Consider the following 12,513-nt stretch of genomic DNA (forward strand, 5'->3'; position numbering starts at 1 on the left):
GTAGTATAGTTGCCAGTATTGAGATTAGAACCCCTACCTATCTAATTATTTGTATCACAGCATTACACAGTTATTGCATGTGCCACAGAGCTTATAGTGCTGAGGAGTGTATACAGGTACTTCTAAGGTGAATGACATCAGCAGTCATTGTAAAGTATGGCAATGGGAAATGTACTGGATGGGCATGGCCTCAAAATACTTTAACCTACAAACACACACACACACACACACACACACATACACACACACACACACACACACACACACACACACACACACACAGACACACACACACACACACACACACACACACACACACACACACACACACACACACACACACACACACACACACACACACACACTTACAATTCCAGGACTGAGATTAGAACCCCTCCCTATCTAGTCATTTGTACTATAGTGTTACACAGTTATCACACACATCACAGAGTTTATATGGCTGACATGTGTCGAAAGGTGCTTCTAAGGTGAATGGCCTCAGCAGATCTTGTACAATAGGGCCTTTGGATGTGTATTGAGGGGGAAACGCCTCATAATAGTTTAACCTACAAATACACATACACACAAAGGTGGGTGATGTGATATTGCAACCCCCTACCTCAGTACTATTACACAATATGGCTCACCTTCATGCTGGCACATGTGACTGGTTACAACTGGTATGCAACTGTCCACAACAGGATATCACTCTATGCCTTTCAGGGTATCCCTGTCTATCACTCACCGTCTGAGTGTGTCTCCCTGTGTGTCTCTCTCTCTATCACTGTCTCTCTCTTCCACATGTCTATGTGTGTGTGTGTGCTTGAAATATTGTTATATGTTGCCCATATACAAGTCTGTGCATCATATGCAACAGATACAGATATATCACATATGGGCCACCTACAGCTACCTGATGGTAATCCTGTCAGTTAAGGTGTACATAACAGTCAGTATGCAAAGACACATATCCTCTATATAGTTATATACTCCGATGTGGGTTTAGACATGGGCTGTCATTCTCTAAGTGTATGAACATGCCCAGTATAACATTCTATAGTAAGAGTGGAACTCCATTCCAGAGATAGTTGTACTCTGGTCTGGTGTTTTGTGTGCTACAGCCATACCTGTCAACCTGTTAGTGCAATAAATCTGTAGATAGCCTGCCAAAATGGGGGGACAATGGCCCAGATATTGAGAGATACTGAAAATATTGCTCTTATTAATGTAGAAAGTTGTTAGAGTAACAGGATTTGTTTTAGCAGACATCTTTTGACATATATGCCGCTTGACACTGAAATGTGTTGTGTCATTACCTACTGACAGATATCCTCCAATCATCACAGTGACTTACCTGGGATATGCAAGATGTATAATGCACAAACTGGAATACTGAGCTAAACTATGGACATTATTGGGCAATCTGGCCAGTTGCTAGGTGTGGCTATAGCCGATTGGCTGATGAAGCTTTGTAAACAGTCCAGCACCTCAGTGATATACTGGCTGGGGATCTTCTGCTTGTGTGCCGTTCTTCTTAACTGAAAAGTCATATTCTGGTGTGGGTACAGAGTGCATTCTACTGAGTAGAGATGTCCATTATATGTGTGGTATATTCCACATAGCACTGTAACTTCCAGCTATGTCAGTGACAGAGCAATACAGAGCAATGTGGTGAACCACTGACAGACATTTATTTATAGGCTGATAGGTTGATATGAGATTACTAGGCTATTGGGCCTGAAACCTTTATAACCCTCACAGATGAGAGTGTAGCCCACGTTAAGACATGTCAGTACCTAGACCCCCTGTCAAGCAGGGACACAGGTGGAATCACAGGACTGTATTTTCTGTTTCCCATGCACTTATATAGGTAGCACTTCACAAGGGGTATTACTGCACTCGGCTTAATGTGGACAGGGAGTATAAGTATATGTACTGATGGGGGAGTCTGTGGGACACATATCTGTCACACCAACAAGCTCTATTGATATCAAAGACCAAGTTGATGGTGCACCTACAGGTTGTTTGAGTGGGCCTTGCCTTCCAGATGTGCAACAGTCCTATCACAGCAGGGACTGGATTGCTTTGTATGGTAGACAGAGGTCACCTCTGAGGAGTCTGTATGGGACTGAGTAGAGCGACAGTGCTGTTGGCCTATCTGTGTAGGGTAGGTGTTTGGGGTCCTGGAATCTCCTGGTGAGGATACTCTGTGGTCTCTTCACCTGCTGCATGTGCTTTGTGAGGTACATATTGAAGGGGGGATTGTACAAAATAAATGACCTTATAAGCTTAGAATACATGGATATTATGACCTCTTTGTCCCTGGATGAGATACCTTTACTTTTGAGCTGGCCCATCAATGAAGCTTTCTGTACAACAGAAGCAACAGTGCACAGACTTCAGGCTGCTATCAACCTGGGTGGCCAAATGCCTCAGTACTGCTTGTGTATGTAGGGCATTGTTGTTAGTGTGATAATATGTGGGGGCATCAGTCTCCCCAATGGGGACAATGATGCATCTGCAGTCATTCAGCTTGACGCCATGTTTCTGGCAGCAGTCATTTGTTTTGGTGAGACCCTGTTGTAGGACGTCCACATCACTTTAGATATTGATGAGTGTTCCCAGCTTGCAGTCATCTATCAAATTGGTCAGCCATAGGTCAGTGTTTTTGGCCTGCTCCTCGGGAATGTATATCCCATATACCAGAGGCCCCCCAGACCAATCCCTGTGGTATGCCACTCATTACGAGTGTACTGCTTGGGTTGGCTACCCCTATTATGATCATGTGGGTTCTATCAATGAAACAGTTTGCTACCCATCTGGTAACATATGGATTGCTGCATAGTTGACAGTGTTCATGTACTATGGCCAAGTGGGGTATAGTGTGTAAGGCTTTGGTCAAGTCAAGGTGGCCAGAGTGCTCCATCTTTCCCTCATCCATGCCTTTGTTGGCTGTTTCAGGGAAGTCATCTAGAGTTCACTGACATACCTCCCCCTGAGAAAGGCAGACTGTGTGGGGTCAAATATTTGGAGTTTGCCAATGTTTCTGTTAATGAGGTCCATGATGATGCATCGCATGGCCTCGCAGATCAGGCTAGTTTGGCTGATGGGTCTTTAATTTCCCATTTTGGTGAATACTCCACCTTGGTGTACAGGGATGACAGTGGCTGTCCACCACTTGGTTGTGACAAAGACAGTACTCAGGCTTTAGTTGTGTAGGGTGTGTAATGATGCTGCCAGTTCATGCCTGTGTTCATGTAGGTTGCAGGCTGGGATGTATTCAGGTAACATGGAGGCTATCTTCTTGGCTTTGAGAAGGCAGTGATGCCCTGTTCCCTAGTGATAAGGGTTGGGTGGCCAGGTACTGAGGATGTCCTGCTTTCCTGATGGGGGGGGTAGAGGGGAGACATTTCCACTGAATCTGTCAGCCAGTAGATTGGCTATATCTAGAGCATTTGTGTATGCTATGTCCTTAACCACAAGTTCTGCACAGATCTGGGAGCTTCCTTTGGGAATGCAGACAAATGTGAGGAAGGCCTTATGACTGTCTGTCTTAGATGTGGGCAGTTTGGACTTGGAGATGACTTTAGAAGTTTTCAGTGGTGCTATTATTTATTTGTTCAGGCTAGGGGTGATTATCCAATTGTACACCTGTTCCTTCTCTGTCCTGGACAGCAATGCCATTCTTTTGTTACATAGTTCCTTTATTGCAGATATTTACGGACAGGTTTACTCTCCCTTGTGGATGATGATGTTGTCCTGTCAGATATTCCTGATTCCATGCATCTGTATGTATGTATGTATGTATGTATATATATATATATATATATATATATATATATATATATATATATATATATGGAACCAATTTATTTGGTCGAATTTCATTTGGTCGAAAATTATTCAGGCAACCCACTTCACTGAAAATTTATTTGACTGAAATCTCATTTGGTCAAATTTCATTTGGTTGAAAATTAAATATAGCCCCTGCCCCACTGCAGTGCGACCATGGAGTGAGAATATTAAGGGGGGACATTTGGGGGGTGTGGGGAGTGTAGCATTATCCACTTCACTACCCTCAGTCTGTAGAAATGTAGTAAAGTAGCAGCAGCCCCTAACATTTTGCCAGTTAAAATTCCCAAGTGTGTACACCAATGTTGCAGAGTTTGTGGGAAAAAACAGACTGAAAGGTGTTTGCATTATTTATACTGGTATGCTGCAGATGCTGCCTGTGTGATTGGCTGACTATGATACATTTCACTTGCCAGATATATTATTAAGTGGTCTGAATGGGCCACTGTAAGTGGCAGAGTCCATATTAGTGATTTGCAGTTCATTTCCTTTATTCTGCTACTTCCTTTTTTTCTCTGTTTCCACTGTGTTTAAGCCCCACTGCATGCTGTGCAAACTGTTTTAGCTAGTGTAAATATTGCTGAGCAGAAAAGGCCCTGTCCCAGACATGAACAAGCTTATCATTTCATGAACCAGCTAAGCACAGCTAAGCAGCCTCAGACACACACCCTTGCTTAGCTGTACTTAGATGAGCTCAAATGTTATCAAATGTTAATCACATATCTTTGCATTTATTACTGCTCAATATCTGAGTTTTTTTGGCTTCTGCTACACACCTACAATCAACTGCATTACTAGCTGAGTTAAGTACAAACTTGCAGTGTTAAGGATTGTACTGCATTTTATTTTTCTGTCTATTTAATTGTTTCATTGACTATTGTGTTCTATGTCTCTCTGTAGTTATTTATTTTTCTATTTAATTGTTTCGTAGAATACTGTGGTCTCTCTCTCTATCCCTGCACTAAATAGGGGCTATTGTGTTTCACTTCATTGATATTCAGTGTTAAACTCTTAGCCTAGAGGGTTTCTCTGTATTTATAAGTGTTAGACACATATTTTTGAATTTATTACTGCTCAATACCTGAGTTGTTTGGCTTCTGCTACATACGTACAGTCAACTGCATTACTAGCTGAGTTAAATCTTTGAATTTATTACTGCTCAGTATCTGAGTTGTTTGGATTCTGCTACATACCTACAATCAACTGCATTACTAGCTGAGTTAAGTACAAACTTGCAGTGTTAAAGATTGAGGGAAGCATTCTAGCTTATCAGTAGGAGAGATAAGCACTAGGTAGCCTATCTACCACAAGATCAAGGTACAGATTCTTAGTTTTAGCACTTGAATTTACTTATCTGTGCTCAGCACTTGTTCAAAATGTGTTGTTCCAACTAAATAAGCTACAAATTATTACATCACTCCACCTTAATCTTTAGCTAGAAGAAAACAGTTTTTGTACTTACTTTCCTCACTTGCTTAGAGAAAAACACCTCTTATACTCACTTTCCTCACTTGTCTAGAGGAAAGCAGTTTTTTATTCAGGGATGTCCAAGGGTCAGCTCCCAGTGTTCTCTCCTGTCTATCTGATGAATCTGGACATCTTGGGACAATGTAGCAATTGCCTCATGTACACAGACAACCCTGTCCTCCTACCACCCAACACCACAACCTGTGAGAGACGCACTTATCAAGCCAAACTGGAGGTAAAGCTCTCTCCAATCAAGACTGAACTTGACAGTCAAGAGGAGAAGGTAAGCACTTCCACAAAACCACACTCATCACATAGTCTCACTAAATCTACACCACCAAAATCCACACATTGAAACACAAAAACATTTGCAGAGGCTCTCAGTAATAATCTGCTCAAGCAACAGAGACATCCAAAGCAGAAACACAAGCAACCCCCCAACACAACCCAAATGACACAGAGCCCACAGACTCAGTATGCCAATAAACAACAGCCCATAAGGCAAAACAACGTACCCAACACACTAGTCATAGGTGACTCTATAGTCAGGCACACCGATGTCAAACTCACCAGGCTAAACAAGGAGAAGGTTACTGACAGCTGCCTGTCAGGTGCCAGGATCTGCCACATAAACCACACACTCAGGACACTCCACAACAAGTACAGATATGACTTTGTCATTATCCATGTTGGTGTGAACGACCTGAGCTGTACCTCACTGGACTACATGAAAAGAGACATGGAAAAGCTCTCTGATATTGTAGCTCAAGCAGGTATGACCCTAGCCCTGAGTAGCATCCTGCCATCGCCCAAAATGATACCGCAGTACAAGGACAAAATGATTGACTTCAACAATTGGCTAAGCTTTTTGTGTCCTTCTAAGGGGATCCAATATCTGTCTGCCTAGGACAACATGGTCGACAGACCACAATGCTTTGCCAGAGATGGCCTGCACCTGTTGCCCCTGGGATTCCAGATACTGGCTAAGGGTTTGGCTGCCCCATAGTGCCTTTTTTTAGGCAATGTTCAAATGACAAATTCACCAGTGTAACAGGAACAGGCAAGCAAAAACTGAGGGTAATGCTACTCAATGCTAGAAGTCTAAATCTCAAAATGCACTCACTCGAGAGACTCCTTAAAATGGAGAACATCAATATCTGTGCAGTGACTGAGACCTGGTTCAAGGCTCAAGAGAGCACCCCTGCATTACCAGGCTATAACTCATACCACACTTTTTGGCCATCTAATCTGGACCAGAACACCGAAGGTGGAGGTGTGTCCATATTCATTAAGGATATCCACACCTCCAGACTAGTTGCACAGCATAATGCATCCGAGGTTATCCAAGTGCAACTTACTCTGTGCAAAACTGCAATCTAAATTGTAGCTTGCTACAGATCTCCCACCATGCCCCAGGATTACCACTCCTCTTTTCTTGATATACTGGAAAATATTAGGGTTCATCCAAACACCCTAATAATGGACGATTTCAACTACCCCACCATTAACTGGGAAAACTACTCATGTACCAAATCCTTCATTCAACACTTTCTGGAATTCATAAATTCCATTGCACTGGATCAACTTATCCACACCCCCACCAGGGGAAACAATATCCTAGACCTATTCATTACCAACATGAGTGACACCTGAAGTCAACTCCTCGGTCAGATCCAACCATAAGCTAATCACCCTAGATGTCTGCATCCCGCCCCCACCCACCATTAAGGAAACCATGGTAAAAAAAATTTCCAAAGCCAACTTTATGCTTCTTAAGACAGAAGCGACAAACTTAATGACACCCATGTAGATGGACAATACAGTTATGACTGCTGAATCCTACACAAATGGACTCTATAAGCACTTACATGAGTGCATGGATTGTGCTACCCCAAACAGAACCAAGACACTATCCTCCAAAAAAAGGAAGACAATCTGGTGGTCGCCTGCCATAAACAAACTCAACAACAGAAGGAAGAAACTGGTGCAAAAGAGAGTAAAATCCCATGAGTGGAGGAGCTCCCTGATCAGCCTCAGTAAGAAGCTGAGATCCTTTATAACATCCTCCAAAGCTAGCTACGAAAACAAAATTGACACTGATTCTAAGGGCAAGCACAAGGCATAATATAGCTATGTCAAGAATCTCAGTGGCAACACCCAGATCTGCTCTGAGTTACAGCACAACGACACAAAAATTACAGAACCAACTGATATTGCCAACATCCTGGCAAATAGGTTCAGTGCTAAATTTCCCCCTCTCTCACCCCCCCAAATGGCCCATATCTATATAGGAAGAATGCAGAGTCCCTGTAATCACATCTATGCAGATAAAAGCTGCACTCTCTAAAACCGAAAACACAGCATCCATGGGACCGGACAACATCCCAGGCTGCATTTTACACAAACTTCAGAACAGTCTGGTTTCCCACTTAAGCACCATGTTCAATCATAGTGTCACATCAGGCTTTTGTGCCCACTGAATGGTGCACAGCAACAGTTATCCCACTCCTCAAAGGGGAAACCACCACTGATCCTGGGAACTATCACCCTATTAGCCTGACGAGCCTGGTCTGCAAGGCCATGGAACGTATCATCATGGAACTCATAAACAAAGACATTGGTAATCTCCAAACTCTGGACCCCACCAAGTTTGGGCTTGTGAAAGGCAGATCATGCCTTCTGAACCTGATTAACTTCTTTGAGGCAGTCACCAAAGCCGTAGACGAGGGTAAGGTGGTTCACACAGCCTATCTTGACCTCGCCAAGGCTTTCAACACCATCCCCTATTCTGGAATTATAGCTAAACACACTAAACTAGGTGTAAATCCCTATGTCACAAAATGGGTTGCCAACTGGCTCACTGACAGAACCCACACTGTAAAAGTTGCAGACTCCAAATCTGACTTCAAACCAGTGACAAGTAGAGTACCACAGGGTTCAGTCCTGGGACCTCTCCTGTTTGGTATCTACTTCTCTGAAGTACAGGCTAACACAGAAGGCCTCTGGCTAGCAAAATTTGCAGATGACTGCAAACTAGGAGCCATAGTCGAGTCCCCAAATGATGTGGACATACTACAGAAGGGCCTCACTGAGACAGATGCCTAGTGTCAGAGGCATGGCCACAAGCTGAATGCCAAAAAGTGCATTGTCATCCCCTTTGGTAAAAACTCTGTACCCATGAACTACCACATAAATGGCAGTCTACTTAACACCGAATGTGTGATAAGAGACCTTGGGACCCAGTTGGACAGTAGTCTGTCCTTTGATAATCACATCACCACAGCAGTCAGGAAATCCTTCTGTGGGGCACACCTCATCACAAAAGGGTTCTCATCCAGGAAAAAAAGAGGTCATTCTTCCCCTTTACTTGGCACTCATTAGACCCATTATAGAGTACAATGCCTCTTTTGGAATGTACCTCACAAGACATCTGCAGCAGCTGGAAAGGCCACAGAAGTACCTCAGAAAGAGGATTACTGGCCTCATACAGATGCCCTACACTGACCATCTCAAAAAACTATAGCTTTACTCTGTAGCATATCGCCTACTCCAAGGAGATCTCTGCCTAACATATAAAGCTATGTTAAACCCAGAGCTGTTGGACATGTTACACCTAAAGAAATCCCAACCCCTCCGAGCTACATGCTCTGGGGACCTAAACCTTGTCACCACAATAAACAGGATATGCTGGAGGGATAGATTTGTGTCCCAGAGACTTCCTATACTCTGGAACAAGCTACCCATCTATGTCAAGCAAAGTTCCTCATTAGCAGTATTCAAAAAAAAACTTGATGAGTGGATGGGAAATAGGAAATACACCCCAGGGATCACTTCTCTGGTTCTGCTCGACAGGGGCACAGGAAATTAACTTTCTTGGATGGCGTAAGCCAGGGAACCTTGTTGGCTAGGCTTACTTAGGCCCTTGGGCCAATAGCCTAGTACCTACCTATGAACCTATAAACCTATGAACTAGGCATCAATCCATATATTAACAGATGGATAGCAAACTGGCTCACTGATAGAACCCACCTATTCAAAATAGGGGAAGCCACCTGAAGTAGTAGACCTGTAACAAGCAGTATACCCCAAGGATCGGTCTTGGGGCCTCTGCTGTTTGAGATATACTTCTCAGAGGTGCAGGCCAAATCTAGTGGGCTATGGCTGACCAAGTTTGCAGATGACTGCAAGCTGGGTGCTGTCATCAATTCATCTAGTGATGTGGACATCCTCCAAGAGGGTCTCACCCAAACAAATGACTGGTGCCAGAAACATGGTGTCAAACTGAATGCTAAAAATTCATCATTATCTCTTTTGGTGTGAGTGACATCCCCACATATTATCAAATTGATAATAAGGTACTAAGCATACAATCAGTCATGAGGGACTTGGGCACCCAGGTTGATAGCAAACTGACTTTTGACCTCTATATTGCCTCCATTGTACTGAAAGCTTTCTACATGGCCCACCTCATTAGTAAGGGTATCTTATCCAGGAACAAGGTGGATATAATATCCCTGTATTCTTCCCTTATAAGACCCATTATTCAATACAATGCCTCTTTTAGCATGTACCTCACAAAGCACATACAACAGCTAGAGACACCACAGTGGTTTCTCACTTGAAGAATCCAGGGCCTCAAACATTCTCCCTACACAGATAGGATAAAAGCCCTGTCCATCTACTCAGTCTCCTACAGACTCCTCAGAGGTGACCTCTGGCATACAAAGAAATATCTCAGACCCCACCATGATGGGACTGCTGCATATCCACAATTCAAGCTTCTATTGAGTAACCTGCATGCACAACCTCAACCTGGTCTGTGACATCAATAGGACTTGTTGGTGGGACAGATTTGTATCCCAGAGAGTCCACCATCTGTGGAATAGACTCTTACTCCACATCAAGCAGAGCACCTCATTAAACCTTTTTAAGCACAACTTGAATAACTGGATGGAGAATAGAAAATACACCCCTGGGATTCCATCTGTGTCCCTGATGGGCAGTGAAATAGGGTGTTGATTTATTAAACATGGGCTAAATTCTTGGCTAGGCTTGTAAGGGCCTCAGGGCCAATAGCCTAGTAACTTCCTATTATCCTAATATTCAGACTTGAAATTGTTAAGAATATGATAGTTCACATGAAACTTCATGAAAGATCAAGTGGCCAGCACTCAAAAAATATTGTGGAAATTAACTGGCATATAAACAACAATAGCACAAAGAAGTAAGAAAAATAAAAACTGAGGCAACTGCTTTTTGGTCATCTTACGGAAGTCAGCTTTACAGAATATAACAAAAATTGATAACAACAAAAACAAATCACTCTATTATATCAAAATGAAAAAACTACTGCAGAAGAAAGCAACATTATTGCAGCTCAAGCAATGCTTGTGTCAATGCCTTCATAATGAGCTTTATTAAAAAAATCTTCATTACTTTCTTACATATAATCAAAGGATATAGCAGGCTTAAATCATTACTTAATCCTTCTTTATGAAGTATGTTAAACTATAGCCAAGAAGATTAAATTAAACTGTTAATGAATTGAATGTGTAAAAATAAATACAATAAATAAACTGGTTAGTCCTGCTGAATTTATTCACAAACTAGTACAACAATATAACAACATACATTGTAAATAAAATGTGTGCATGTTGAAGTTGTGGGGTTTGTGGAATATACAAGGAAGTAATCCAAAACCACGTTATCAAAAGTCTTGATTTTAGCCCCATAACATTATTTAAACCAAGAGGTACAATAGCTAACTTAAATTACCAGACAAATTCCTTTTTATCCAGGTTACAGATGTTACAATACCAAAACTGGAGGTGAATTATTGGTTAACCAGATCAAAAGTGAACTAATGCTGTGATTCAGAAACTTTTCCACATTCTTCCACAGACTGCTGCATGCAAAGGATGCAGTTTATGCAAAAGCAGGTAAAGTGATTCAGAGACATGATTAGATACAATGAGGAAAGACCTCATTATCATCTAATTTGCATATCTCTGAATTGTATGGTGTTACCACAAGTGCTAATCAGTACTTTCCTGTAGTATCACCACTAGAGCTCATGGATTATGTTGGCACAGGCACTCCCCATTTACTCTACATCACATGTTCAAATACATGTAAATACACATCCAAATCTCTCAACACTCCCTGATCACACACAGTCTGACTGATATTGCTATTATAATTGTCATGTTCTTTCTATAAAATATAGATAATTGAAGTCAGTCAGTAATTTCAGGTATTAGTGTTTCAAGCTTGTTTTTGTTCAGAAAATACAATGTGATACAAAACCTCTTATTCTAGTAACTTTTAAAGTAAATTACCATAGTATTTTAAAAATTTTCTTGATTTGTTTTTTTTTTCTTTCATTGATTTTTACCTTGTATCTGAATGCCTAAGATCATAGTCACACACTCACAATCACACATGTACATGCACCCCAACCGATCCCCCCCACACACACACATACTCATCGGGGACCACTCATACTCCTACAGACACAGACACACAATCTGCCACACATATGCTGACTCACACCCCAGACTGCCTTTACTTCTCTGCCAAACTCCCCAGTACTTCCCTGTGATGTGGTCTAACTAATTAGAAACATTGAGTGTGTGCAGCATGTTTGCAATATTAATTAGCACATCTGGCTGTGCTAATTTATACACCCAGGTGTTTCTCTTAATCCCTCAGGTGTACTAATCCCTTATCTCAGGTATTTCCAGGAGGAGACCACATGGCTAATAAGGACAGGATGGGAATACTGTAAAAGCATTTTACAATGGATATGGAGACAGCCCACTGTAGGGATTCTACTTATTATGTAGAATCACTGTGGAGGGTCTTTCTATAAAATGGAAGGGACCACCATCAGTGGTTCTCCTCACATACAGGGAATTACCATTGGATGAATCCCTTTTGTATCTCAGCACCAGTATTAAAAATAAATTGATTACTACTGTTAGAGAAAAGGATTCAGAATATATAGTGACAAATGTAATATATGAAAAGAAGCAGATTGTAACAAAAATAATTTAATAATATTAATAGATAATTTGATAGCGTATAAGGTAAGGCCAATGAACATTAATATTACATGGAATGATGTCAGTACTGATCACAATGATTTGGTCAGGTTTGCGACAACATTTTACACATTCTTATAAACCTAATTAG

This window comes from Protopterus annectens, chromosome 1.part0 (genome assembly GCF_019279795.1).
Source record: "Protopterus annectens isolate FY-2018-M chromosome 1.part0, PAN1.0, whole genome shotgun sequence".
In the NCBI taxonomy this organism is placed as follows: Eukaryota; Metazoa; Chordata; order Ceratodontiformes; family Protopteridae; genus Protopterus; species Protopterus annectens.